The sequence below is a fragment of the Euprymna scolopes genome, chromosome 13, assembly GCF_053919585.1.
Source record: "Euprymna scolopes isolate OS-2025 chromosome 13, ASM5391958v1, whole genome shotgun sequence".
In the NCBI taxonomy this organism is placed as follows: domain Eukaryota; kingdom Metazoa; phylum Mollusca; class Cephalopoda; order Sepiida; family Sepiolidae; genus Euprymna; species Euprymna scolopes.
This window is the reverse complement of record NC_136494.1, coordinates 145,943,699-145,956,261: the sequence shown is the minus strand read 5'-3', so window position 1 is coordinate 145,956,261 and position 12,563 is coordinate 145,943,699. Positions and strand designations below refer to the sequence as shown.

The following is a 12,563-nucleotide window of genomic DNA, read 5'->3' as shown; positions in this document are numbered from 1 at the left end:
AATAAGAGATGTTGCTATCCGTTTTATACCCTTTTGTTATTTCCATGGAATATGCTCGACTGAGCTCCAATTTTTGGTCCCCACTCTGTAAAACGTTCACAGCAAGAACTTGTCCAACTGCAACAAACTTTTTCTTCTTCCTCTGTGCAACTAAAACCATTGAGAACTTCCATTAGAAGAGTTTTCTTTTAAGAACTTTTCATCTAATGAACATAATATCATGAGCCTGCTTCCCTGCTGAATACAACATGCTTGTTTTCAAGTAAGCCAACAAGCACTTGCTGAATCAAGTAATCAAATTCTGCTTTTTCCACCTATCATACCCATTCATCTCATAGTATTGTCCATCATCCAACTGACAATCTTTATCCTCCAGTGGCTTTTGGCCTTTGTAAGTAATCTCTTATTACTATAAAAAAGTTTAAAAACAAAAAGGAAATATTTAATTAAGTTTAATCAAAAGTAAATGCTTACATATTTTTTGTATTAGAATGTTTTACCCGTACTATAACACCATTCACCCCTGGGGCAGGGCGTTTCAGCTGGCTCTAAATGAGTTCTTTGTCCTGTGTCAAATGGTCCATCCATACTGATTGGCAGCTGGATTTGACATATTTCAGACACTCCAACAACGAACACCAAAAAGCACAGGAGTCAGCCACCAGCTTCATGTCTCTCTTCATTATCTCAATCGAAACTTCAGTTGACCAGCTCCGCGCTTCCTCCTTGAGTTTAACAACTTGCGGATGAATTCCTCCTCAGAGCATTGATGTCAGAAATGTATCCGTTTTCAGATAAATTCGACGTGGTACAGAAAGCCTGAAAAAGTAAAAGGATAACATAAGGGGTAGGAGAGAAATAAGGTTGAAAGTAGTCGAGTTTTAAATGAAGAGGAAAAGATTTTATTTATGGAAAATTCCTCGAGGCGAAGTACAGAGTTGCAAAAATTTCCCTTGTGGACATTCAAGAACACCAAGTAACAATAAAAGAGGCAGCATAATCATTGGCGCCAATAAACCAAAATATACAGCTTTAGAAGTTTACAAATTTGTCATTTGAACAAACGACCATAGAAGCATAAAAAAAGAGTATGAACGAGTATTTCCAAATGTTTGAACAAACAAAATAATAAATACAATGGAAAGTACTCACAAATTCTTAATGGACTGAACAGCCCTTGCCAGTTAAATGTATTCAAAATTCTTTAAATAAAGTTCTTTTCCTTCCAAAACGCCAGCACCAATGCTGTGTAAATAAAAATTTTCGCAGGAAGAATTCAATATTCTTTGTGTTGGTTCTCACAGGATAATTCTTTAAGGACGGAAATGCTTTGGGAATTCACACTATCGATGAGCTAGAAACCCACACCCAATCTCAATGCCGTCTGAATTAAAAAAAGGAATCATTTTTGTGCTGGAATCTGTAGCGTCAGTCTCAAACAGCTGGCGTTACTGTTTATTCAAATTAATAAATACACAAATAAAAGGTACGAAACAAAATTCAATAAAGGATACAGAGTACAACAAAATATAAAAATCTTATACAGAATACAAATATGATGCAAAGAAATATAGGGGAAACATAATTGTCTATTTATGGGTGAACTGTTATCTTCATCTTCATAGTTATTGTTGTTTGATCACGCTTTGGCCAACTCATTCTCTGGCCTGCTTCAAGTGATTAACCATGTCTGGATAAGAATGCTGAGTCTCATAACTGTATCCTCAGTAATTACTGCCTTCCATAGTTGTTGTTGTCTCACCACGTTTTAACCAAATAAACCGCTGGCCTGCTTTAAGTAGGATTAAATCTGCTATCTTCAGACAATACTCACCTGAAACTGTAAAAACTTAACGCCTCTATCCACTGCGCCACAGGCCCCAAAGGTGAAACAGAAACAACTATGAAATGAGGATAATAGTCCGCAAATGAATAAATAAATACACAAATTACTCATCTCAAAGCCCCCAATAATATATATATATATATATATATATATATATATATATATATATATATATATATATAACATAATTGTCGTTAAAAAAATTGCAACATTGAAGAACGTGACAAAGAGAGATAATCTATATTAGATATGTCAACAAACAACCACTATTTTTGGTATTAATTTAGCAAACATTGAGTTAACAACTAAGTTCCGATCATTTTTTTATTTAAATTTAAAAGTTTAATAATAAATAAAGTATTAACTGAGAAAGACTCATCTAGCTGAAAACACTATTAATAATTTCCCCCACTCTTTATCTGTGCCTAAACCTAAACGTATATTCCATGAACAAAGTTTTTTTCTTAGAACTGCACGCCTGTAGGACTCTCTAACATAACGTTTGCCTGCTTTCCAGCTGACCACACAATATGGTCCAACATAAACAAGTTCTTGTAATCCAATTTATCAGATTTCCACCTTAACGATTACTATTGTCCCGTATTGACTACTGTACACTCTTTAACCCTCGTCCTCGAGCGGCCTTTGGGCCTTGATAAGTGGTAACTCCTATGCAAAAAAAAAAAAAAAAAAAGACGAGAACTTAGTTGTCAACTTTCTAGGGCAATTGTTCTTGACATATCAAAGGCCTTCGATAAGGTATGGCACAAAGGCCTACTTCACAAGATTTCCAACTACGGTATAACTGGAAATGTTTTCTCAATTATTAAATCATTTCTCTCTGATAGAGTAGTGGTTGATGGGCAGAAATCAGAGGCCCACAGTATTAATGCTGGAGTCCTTCAAGGGTCCATCCTGGGTCCAACTCTCTTCCTGATCTACATCAATGATCTCCCAAAACACATACTTAAATCATTCATTGATATCTATGCTGATTACACGACCATCTATGGCAACACATCAAAGGCCATAAATGACAAAGTTCTCTCCGATTCTCTCTCCTCTGATCTTGAGCACGTGGTACAGTGGAGGAACAGGTGGCTGGTTACCTTTAATGCATCTAAAACCAAGCTCCTATCTTTACATCATCAACGCTCTGATCCCAATCTGGTATCAATTGAAATGGATGGCTCTCGCCTTGGGGAGGCTTCATGTTTTGATAAGCTTCTGGGCTTGACCTTTACTCCTGATCTGAAATGGAACATGTACATCAAGTTTGTTGCCAAGGTCGCTGGAAAAATGGTAGGATCCTTCTACCGCTCCAGAAGATATCTCACTACTGATGCAATTCTCTATCTGTATAAAAGCCAAGTACATCCAAGGATGGAGTACTGCTGCCACATCTGGGTAGGAGCTGCTAAAGAAGCCTATCCTGCCTTAGTGGGGGATGCCATTTTCTCTTCCCTGCAACCTCTCTCCCACAGAAGATATGTTGCGAGCCTGTCTTTGTTTTATCGTTATTTCCATGGCAAGTGCTTGTCTGAGCTCCAATCTCTGGTCCCCCCTCACCAATCTTTCACAAAAAACACTCATCTAGCTGAATCCACTGTCAATAATTTTCCCCACTCGTTATCTGTGCCTAAATCAAAACGTAGATTCCATGGACAAAGCTTCTTTCTTAGAAGTGTACGCCTGTGGAACTCTCTTCCGTTTGCCTGTTTCTCATCTGACTACAACTTGGATTTCTTCAAGTCGAACATAAACAAATTCCTGATAAATCGCCCCCTTAAGTAAGACACTATGAAATCTCCAATACTAACGATTATCGCGATATTATCCCATTGATTACTGTACACACAATAACCCTTATCCCCGAGTGGCTTCCGAGCCTTGATAAGTGGTGACTGCCATGTAAAAAAAGAAAGAAAAGGAAATTAAAATTTGAAATAAAAACTTGCCATTTATAGTTTCGCACAATTCAATGATGACGAAATACTAGGAGTGACAAAAATTAAACCAGGAATGATATCTACATTACCGATTGCCGCCGTTCAAAGTAACCACTCCCATCCACCCCAGATTTAATACATTTCTACATTCACTTATGCAAATCACGAAAAGATTCAACAATGTTATGCGGTGAATTAGAAGAACAAACGACTTTAGAAACGACGCAGAAAACATTGTCAGATAAGAAAATTATTCTATTTTTCTAAAAAAAAAATAAAAAAAAATCAATAAATATTTATAAAGTAATCTATTTGTATAATACTAAAAACAATTAAAACGATAACATTTTATGCAAAAATGATTAAGTATAATGCAAATTTTTATACTGACACTGTTTGCTGCCGACTTCAAGTCGCCTGTTCTGATCTATCTGTTATCCTCCTTGAGGTCTCTCAGCCCCCCCTTGTTTTTGTATTGCCTTGATCTACAAGGATTGTTCCAAAAGTAATGCCCCTTATTTTATATTCCGCCTGAATGGATCAGAGTGGAAAGCACATTGAATTATAATGATGACTGAATGTATGCATTCATGACCTGAAAGTTTCATCGCTCTGTTGCAGATATTGACAGTGTGAAACTCTAACAAAGCAACCTCTGTCATGGATGTGCGTCAGAAGCAGAGATGCATCATTGAATTCCTACTTGCATAAAAAAAATGAACCAATCAACATTCACCAGTGTTTGGTGAACATTTACAAAGCCGATGCAGATGATATCAGCAGTTAGGAGATGGATTCGTCGATTTCAATGTGAGTGACAAAACGCACTCTAGACGCCCATGCACAGCCACAACTCCATCGTTGACCAAAGTGCATTGAGAATGCACAACTCCATCGCTGGTCAAAGCGCATTTGAATGGTGCCCTAGCCCTGCTGGGTTGCATCTATGGTCCCGTGAGCCGGGATCAACGAACACACCCAGAGGTTATATTACAATATAAAAAAAGAAAAAATGTGACCGAGAAAGACAAAGATGGACATGTTACACACGTGGATCGAGAGCAACAGGAAAAGACGCGTCCTAAACATGGTCGGACAAAGACAGAGTACCATACATTTGGCATGGTAGAGTTTTGTTAGGTACACTGGAGTATAAGAAGAGTTTTGAATAAGGGACAAGGCATTATTCTGGAAAGTACCTGTAAATAAATGTCTGTTGTTTCACTGAATAAAAGATTGAGTCGAATTCTTTACTTGTCTTTGTTTCCTTGTGACTGTACGTTTCGAGGGTGGACATGTAACGACTATGTTACAGAAGTTTCGTTTAGCCATAGATACACAGAGAAAGAAAAGGAAGCTATTTACAATAGCTTTAGCTATGAGTGTTTTACAGGGTAGAGGACAGAGATTGAAGCTCAGTCGAGCACTTTCCATGAAAATAACAACAGAGTAGAGAAAGATTAGCAACGTCTCTTCTTTTTCTATATTTTTTTTTTACTTGGGAGTCACCACTTATCAAAGCCTGAAGGCCACTCGAGGATAAGGGTTAATGAATATAAGGTAATAGTGTAGTAATCGTTAATGGTGTAAATTGGGTAGAATTTGATTATTTATGGGGACGGCTCAACAAGAACTTGTTTACATTGGACTTGAAGGCTATCATGTTGTATTAAACCGGGAAGCAGGCCAGCAAAACTGTGTTCCACAGGCAGGCAGTTCTGGGAAAGAATCTTTGTTCATGGAATCCGCGTGTAGATTTAGGCACAGGTAGAGGTTGAGGGAAATCGTATATAATGGTTGTAGCTATTCAAGTGTTTTTTTGTGAAAGTTTAGCAAGGAGGGACTATAGATTGGAGTTCAACCATGAAAATAGCGATAGAGCAGAGACAAGCTCGCAGCGTTTCTTCTGTGAGAAAGAGATTGCAAGGAAGAGAAAAGGCATTACCTACTAGGTTTCGAAGCCGGTTTTGTATTCTGAAAATAACAATTCAAACAAGCGTTACAGATCGACGCACCGAAGAAGCCTGGACGCATCTAAACCTGATATTTCAAACTGAACTGGGAAGACAGAGCCTCATTTAAAGATGCGTGGACCCACTTAATAAATTATTCTGGAGTCTAGACTTAAAATGTCAAATGCTGTGAGTCGTAATGTAAAACAAGGTGGTTTCAGTGAATTCCTATGATGTAAAGAGAGAACGTGGTAAGGAAGAAAGAAACCCTGGGTGAGAGGGGGGGGGCACCCTTGAATGTGTGTTGAAGCACAAGAAACCAGGGTGCCCAAATATGCCCTTTGAGTGAATACGACTGTTGCTGGGGAGGATTTAGGGGTAGGTAGGTATTTGCGAGAGGTATTATGACCCAGACAAAAAAGCCAAAAATAATTTGGGGGAAGATGGGTGTAGCGGTAAGCGATGAGACAATGGCAAATAAAGAAGAAAAAAAAACTTACTGTGTAAATCCATTTGATACTTACTAAAACGAACCTGCTGTTGCCCAAATAGTCTTACCTCATGTAACACTATACTTAGAAACATTTTTTAGCTGTATTTGCCCGGCGTTTCCCCGGTGAAGATTAATTGACGGTTGGGACTGAAAAAAAATAATTCAAAATGTTTGGGAAATAGAATATTTAAAAATTCGTTTTAGTTTTCCTTAATTTTATTGATTTTAATTGATTAATAGTAAATAATAATAAATAATTTCATGTGTAGTTATCAAAGTTACGCGTAGGTGAGAAACACACACACATACACGATATCCTGTCTGATCATTTTATTAGGACAGAGATTGAATTTCTCCATCTCATATATATATAGTCATCCACTTACAGTACTGTTTCGCCGTTTCACAGCTCATCAGTGCGGGTAGACAAGCAACTGCCTCAAGCCAGGATCGACACCCGACCGCCCAAATTACAGTAAAAGCTTCTCACCATTGTGCTATATGGCTCTGCTGCTAAGTGGGTCATGAATTAACGACGTTTTGCCATCGTCCAAATGCCTCCGCTCGATTTGTTTACACAAAGAGCGTCGCTTAATATGCTAATGGCAGTTTGTATATCACTTCCCAATATGCTCAACCCAAGATAGGGACCATTATAGTCATCCATCGCCATATATATATATATATATATATATATATATATATATATATATATATATATATATATATATATATATATATATATATATAGGGTGACCAAAAAACAAACAAACAAACAAACAGAGGTCATTCAATTGTTTTTCTGAGCATTTTAGTCAACGGAGAAAAAAAGGCCAAAGACCCTAGTGTTTTGGTGTGATGTTTTGAATATAATAAACTAGTTATGACCAAAGTTTCACTTCATTCGGACAAAATACTAAGAAACCGGGCCTAATTAGAGTTGGGGTCCGTTTTTTTTGGGGGGGGGGGTCACCCTGTGTGTGTATATATATATATATATATATATATATATATATATATATATATATATATATATATTACGACACTATATATATATATATATTTCAAAGTCGTACCATTGGTTTCGTTGCGCCGAATCAACCATAAGAGGTTGGACACAGTCAGCGTAATTTCATCAACGACAATTGAAAAACTAAAAACAATTCAAAGTGAACAAACAGAGAAAAAACGTTGAACTAGCGTTTAAAAACTCAGAGTTTCAAAGTTTAAAAACATAACGTAAATAACGACGCCAAAGATTAGAAAGCGCACGTGTGTGTATAAGTGTATGAGTGTGTGTGTGTGTGTGAGAGAGAGAGAGAGAGAGAGAGAGAGAGAGAAAGAAAGACAGAGAGAGAGAGAGAGATAGAGAGAGAGGGGGGGGTGCGTGTTTTTTTTTCCGTGGTTCCGACATGTTTGTGTACAATATCTTTTATTTTTTCGTCTAATTTGTAATTCTCATGCATTGTACACAAACATGTCGTAACCACGGAAAAAACTCTAAAATAAGATTTATTATTTATTACAAAAAATTTAAACTAGCCAATTACTAATAAATAATAACCCTACATCCGATGGCAGTATGCTGAAAACTAAAAATGCCGTGTACGTCTTTAAATGTCCCATAGGAGAATGTGTCTCCAAAAATAATTCGTACATTGGCATGACTCGAACCAGCATCTCCCGTCGTTTAACATGTCACCGGTCTTCCCCGAATAGTTCAATCTATCAGCACCTCATAGCGCACCACACCCCTAAAACTGAATTTAGAGACATATTAATAAAAAAAACACGGCCATTTCAACTGTCTCATATTGCGAGGAGCGCCCCCCCCCCAACTGTGAGGCATTGTTAATCCACATTAATAAACCAATGATTAACCTGACACAAAATGAAACGGAGGGCACGCTCACATGCTTTTGAGTATTTTAGTGATTTTAAGCGATTTTAATCGTCTTTTAATCGTCTTTTCATTTTATCTCGCTATTTTCATTTTTCAATTTCATTTTTTATTCTTTATGTTTACTACTTACCTAAGGATGACCAATGGAGATCGAAAACGTTCGCGATTATGGGAAATTTCTTTTTTCACTCGAAACCCCCCCCCCCCCCAAAAAAAACCTTTGGACAATGGTCCGACAAAGAAAAAAGGAGGATTACAAGAAAAACAAGCAAGAGTTGTCTGTGCTATTTAATGAAACGTGCATATATATATATATATATATATATATATATATATATATATATATATATATATATAGTTTTAAATATAATGGTCGAAAGTCTCTCGAGAGCTCTTTCAGCTATAATCTCATCAGGAGAAAATCGATAGCGTAAAAATAATACTATTATTCTCAATGATGTTTCGAAATTCCGTAAACTCGGTCCTGTCGAGTTGACGGATAATATTTGCAAGAACGAGGCAAAAATGCAAAGACGTCTACTTGCATTATTTAAAAAGAAAGTTTTTTGCAAGGACGTCTATGACAGGATTAGACCTTCTGGTTCACAACGTCCTAGAATGTATGGTCTCCCCAAAATCCACAAGCAAGGTGTTCCACTGAGACCTATTTTATCAATGGTTAGTTCGGCACAACACTCTTTGGCTCAGTGGCTTGTGAAAATTCTGCAACCTGTGCGCGAGTTATATACCACGCACTGTATCCCTGATTCTTTTCAGTTTGTTGATTATGTACGTGGGTTGGATTCTAATGCAGAGACATCTTTTATGTGCTCATTTGATGTCTCTAGTCCCTTTACCAACATACCGTTGGATGAGACTATACGTATATGTACCGACGAGCTTTACGATGGTCGCCTGACTACTCAACGTTTTTCTAAAGAGATTCTTATTGAACTCATTTTAATGTGCACACAATCTGTGGAGTTTAGTTTTTGTGATATTATGTACTGTCAGGTTGACGGGGTTTCAATGGGGAGTCCGTTGGCCCCAACTTTAGCGGATATTTTCGTCGGGTACAATGAATCCGTTCTGTTTAATTTTATAACAAAACCCACTGCATATTTCAGATATGTTGACGACACTTTTGCTGTTTTTCCATCGCAAAGGGAAGCGTCGATATTTTTTGATTTGTTGAATTCTTTGCATAGAGCTCTAAAGTTCACTATGGAAAGTGAGAAGGACAATTCGCTTCCCTTCTTGGATGTTCTTGTCGAACGTTCAAGGGGGGGGGGGGCTTTCTGACTACAATTCATAGGAAGCCGACATTTACTGGCCTATATGTGAACTGGTTGTCTTTTGTACCAAAATCACGTAAGGTCGGCTTAATTAATACTTGGTACATAGAGCCCTGATGATTTGTTCACCTAACAGATTGGACGCCGAACTCGATAAGATCAGGGAAATATTCATCAATAATGGTTATCCTGTTGACCTTATTGATGACTGTATTTTCAAAAAGGTTGCGGATTTTAAATCCCCTAAAAAGTTTGGACCTTTGAAATGCCCGGTTTATTTAAAATTACCGTGGATTGGGGAAAAGAGTAACAGACTTTCCAAACAGATTCGCAGAAGTATTTATGACTGCTTTTATTCTGTGTCCTTGCGTTTGGTATATACTACGAGACCTGCATTTCCTTCTTTTCCCAAGGATAGTTTGCCTTACATCCAAAATAGCAATATTGTATATCAATTCAAATGCCAGTGCGATGCTGGTTATGTTGGGCGAACATCCTTGCATCTTTTGACTCGTATAAACCAGCATGTTCCATCGAAGATTAGACAAGGGAGGATGGGGATGGTAGTCTCCCTCCTTCTGCAGCCTTGGACTCTGCTATTGGCCAGCATTTGGTTGACATCCCATGCTGTGCCGATAGATATAAAATTGAATGGTTCGAGGTGCTACATAGAGCGGACTCCAGAAACCATTTAAAGATTTTGGAGTCTGTCTATTGCGGTGCGGAAACCTTCTTTGTGTCTGCAGAAAGAAACATCTAACGCATTGTTTCTCTTTGGGGAACTGTGAATCTTTTCTCCTGTTTTTTTGTTTTGTTTTTGTTTTTCCCCCCTCGTTATGCCATCATTTTAATCGTTTTTTAAACTTTAATAAACTTTATTTTAGTGTCCCCATAATTTTTGGCACATTCAATAGTTCCCCATCAGAACTCTTTACTTTCGACATAGTATTATTTTTACGCTATCGATTTTCTCCTGATGAGATGATAGCTGAAAGAGCTCTCGAGAGACTTCCGCCCATTATATTTAAAACTTTATATATATATATATATATATATATATATATATATATATATATATATATATATATATATATTCCCAGTACTGTAACCACTGCGCCAGAAACTCACCAGTTTGTATACCATATATGAAGGGCTTGTCTGAAAAAGTTCAATGAATATGTAATCCATATGACATCAGGACAGTATTCAAGAGTGATTCAACTCTCCGGAAACAGCGTGTGAGAGTCAAACCCTCTACAGAAAAAATCATGACTAAGAACTGTGTATATGAAATCCCATGTAAATGTAGAAAACTATACAAAGGTGAAACGTGTCGTCTGTTGAAAGTACGGTTAGAAGAACATCGAAAAGGCGTAGCATGTGGAGAGACTTAAAAGTCAGATATAGCTGACCATATCTGGAAAGAAAAGGGAAATCATCTACCATTATGGGATGAAGTAAAAATTATAGACAGAGAGGAACGGTGGAGAGTAAGACGACTGAAAGAAGCAGTTGGGGAATAACCAACTGCAAAGTAGACCTAGTATATAGAATTCAATACGAGATGGGAACCAGTAATTATAAACGATAGATTAATATATACAAGTAATAAGTAAAAACATTAATATATACAAGTAATAAGTAAAAACATTAATATATTCAAGTAATAAGTAAAAGCATTAATATATACAAGTAATAAGTATATAATAGATATACATTAATATATAGTAATAATTAGTAATAAATGGTGATATTTACAACTAGAAATAAAGAGTAGGTTTAAGGCTCCTAAAATTCGTACTAAAATTGTCCGTGGCACAGTGGTTAGAGTACTAGGAAAAATCAAGTTGAAGGTTGAAGGTTCAGTCCTCAGTGTGGGCGACCGAAATATACATTTGCGAATTACTTAGTCAGTCATGGCTGATGGAACAAGATCACACTACACCCGTGAAGTAAATAAAGGGTTCCGCTCGAAATTCCGTTTAAATTTCTGAGTTCGACAGAAACATTCACCTGAAGAAGGTCGGAGGTTATATCGACCGAAACGTTCTCAAAATCACACTCAAGATGAGAACAGTAGTCCGATGAATAATACAAATAACCAATCCTCATCTCAAAAATTCAGAAACGTCCATCATCTAGGTCTTTTCCTTACCTCCTTCTGACCAAAAATTTAACTATGGCTTCCTCTAACCCATCCCTCCTCTCGGAATAATGCGTCAGTGGTTTTTCTGTAATCTTTTGGCATTGACACCCTTTCTAAATCAACAACAAGGTAACACAAAACACATATAGCTGGAAAACAATTGACTAATGTTGTGTGACACTTAGCCCAATCTATATTATATCCTGCATGTTCTCCTACATATGTAATGCATTGAAAAAGGCCAAATACAATTTTGAGGGCCAAATTGATTTTTAAAAAAGGCCAAATTTGCTAAATTTAGCTTCATAACGGTCAATCTGGCAACCCTGGAGAAGAATCCCTCCCCTCTTTGGTGTAGCTTTGTTTTCGAATATCATTCTAATAATATATGATTATTGTTGTAATAGAGTGAGAAAGGAACTCGAATACAATGGATGTAATTTCCATATAAATGTTAATAAAATCATATGTGCTGTGTGTTGTTTTTCCTGTCGACAAAAAAAAACAACAATTTTTTGCACTATCCGGAAAAATATCAGCTTTATCACAATTTATTTGTTGATTAAATATTTTTATTTCTCATTCCGTGAAATTTCCACAGCTCCTGCTATTTATTGATATAATGTTTAGCAAATATCTATGTTAATATATATATTCACATTCCCACCGTGAATATGAATTGTATACGATCTTCTTTTCAGTATTAAATTCAGTTACAAATTGTTTATCAACAACCAAACGATGACCTAAAAAATGAAACAAAGCGTTTAACATCCGACCCCAACCTTAACCCCCAAATGTACCACTTTTTTGTTTTTGCTTCTCTTATTTGCTTCCCCACTGAGCAAATTAGACACAAGGCCGTTTTTTAATGTGGAGAGTGAAGGGGAAATGGGGACCAACTCCCCGGGGAGTAGGGGAGCTGGATAGTAACAATTGGTATGAAGGGTTTCCCCTACATTGACCAATAACTTATATG

General features: G+C 36.9%; 1 long non-coding RNA gene across 1 annotated transcript in view; it reads right to left on the bottom strand.

Annotated features, from left to right (window-relative positions):
- Positions 1–346: 346 nt before the first annotated feature.
- The window catches only part of LOC145292222 (uncharacterized), an 80,229-nt gene continuing 68,012 nt past the window's right edge, over positions 347–12,563 (bottom strand). The window contains exons 2-4 of the long non-coding RNA XR_013869570.1: positions 6,272–6,387; positions 1,153–1,384; positions 347–819 (exon numbers count right to left, since the gene is read on the bottom strand). This is a non-coding gene — a long non-coding RNA (uncharacterized LOC145292222). The remainder of the gene's footprint in view (positions 820–1,152; positions 1,385–6,271; positions 6,388–12,563) is intronic.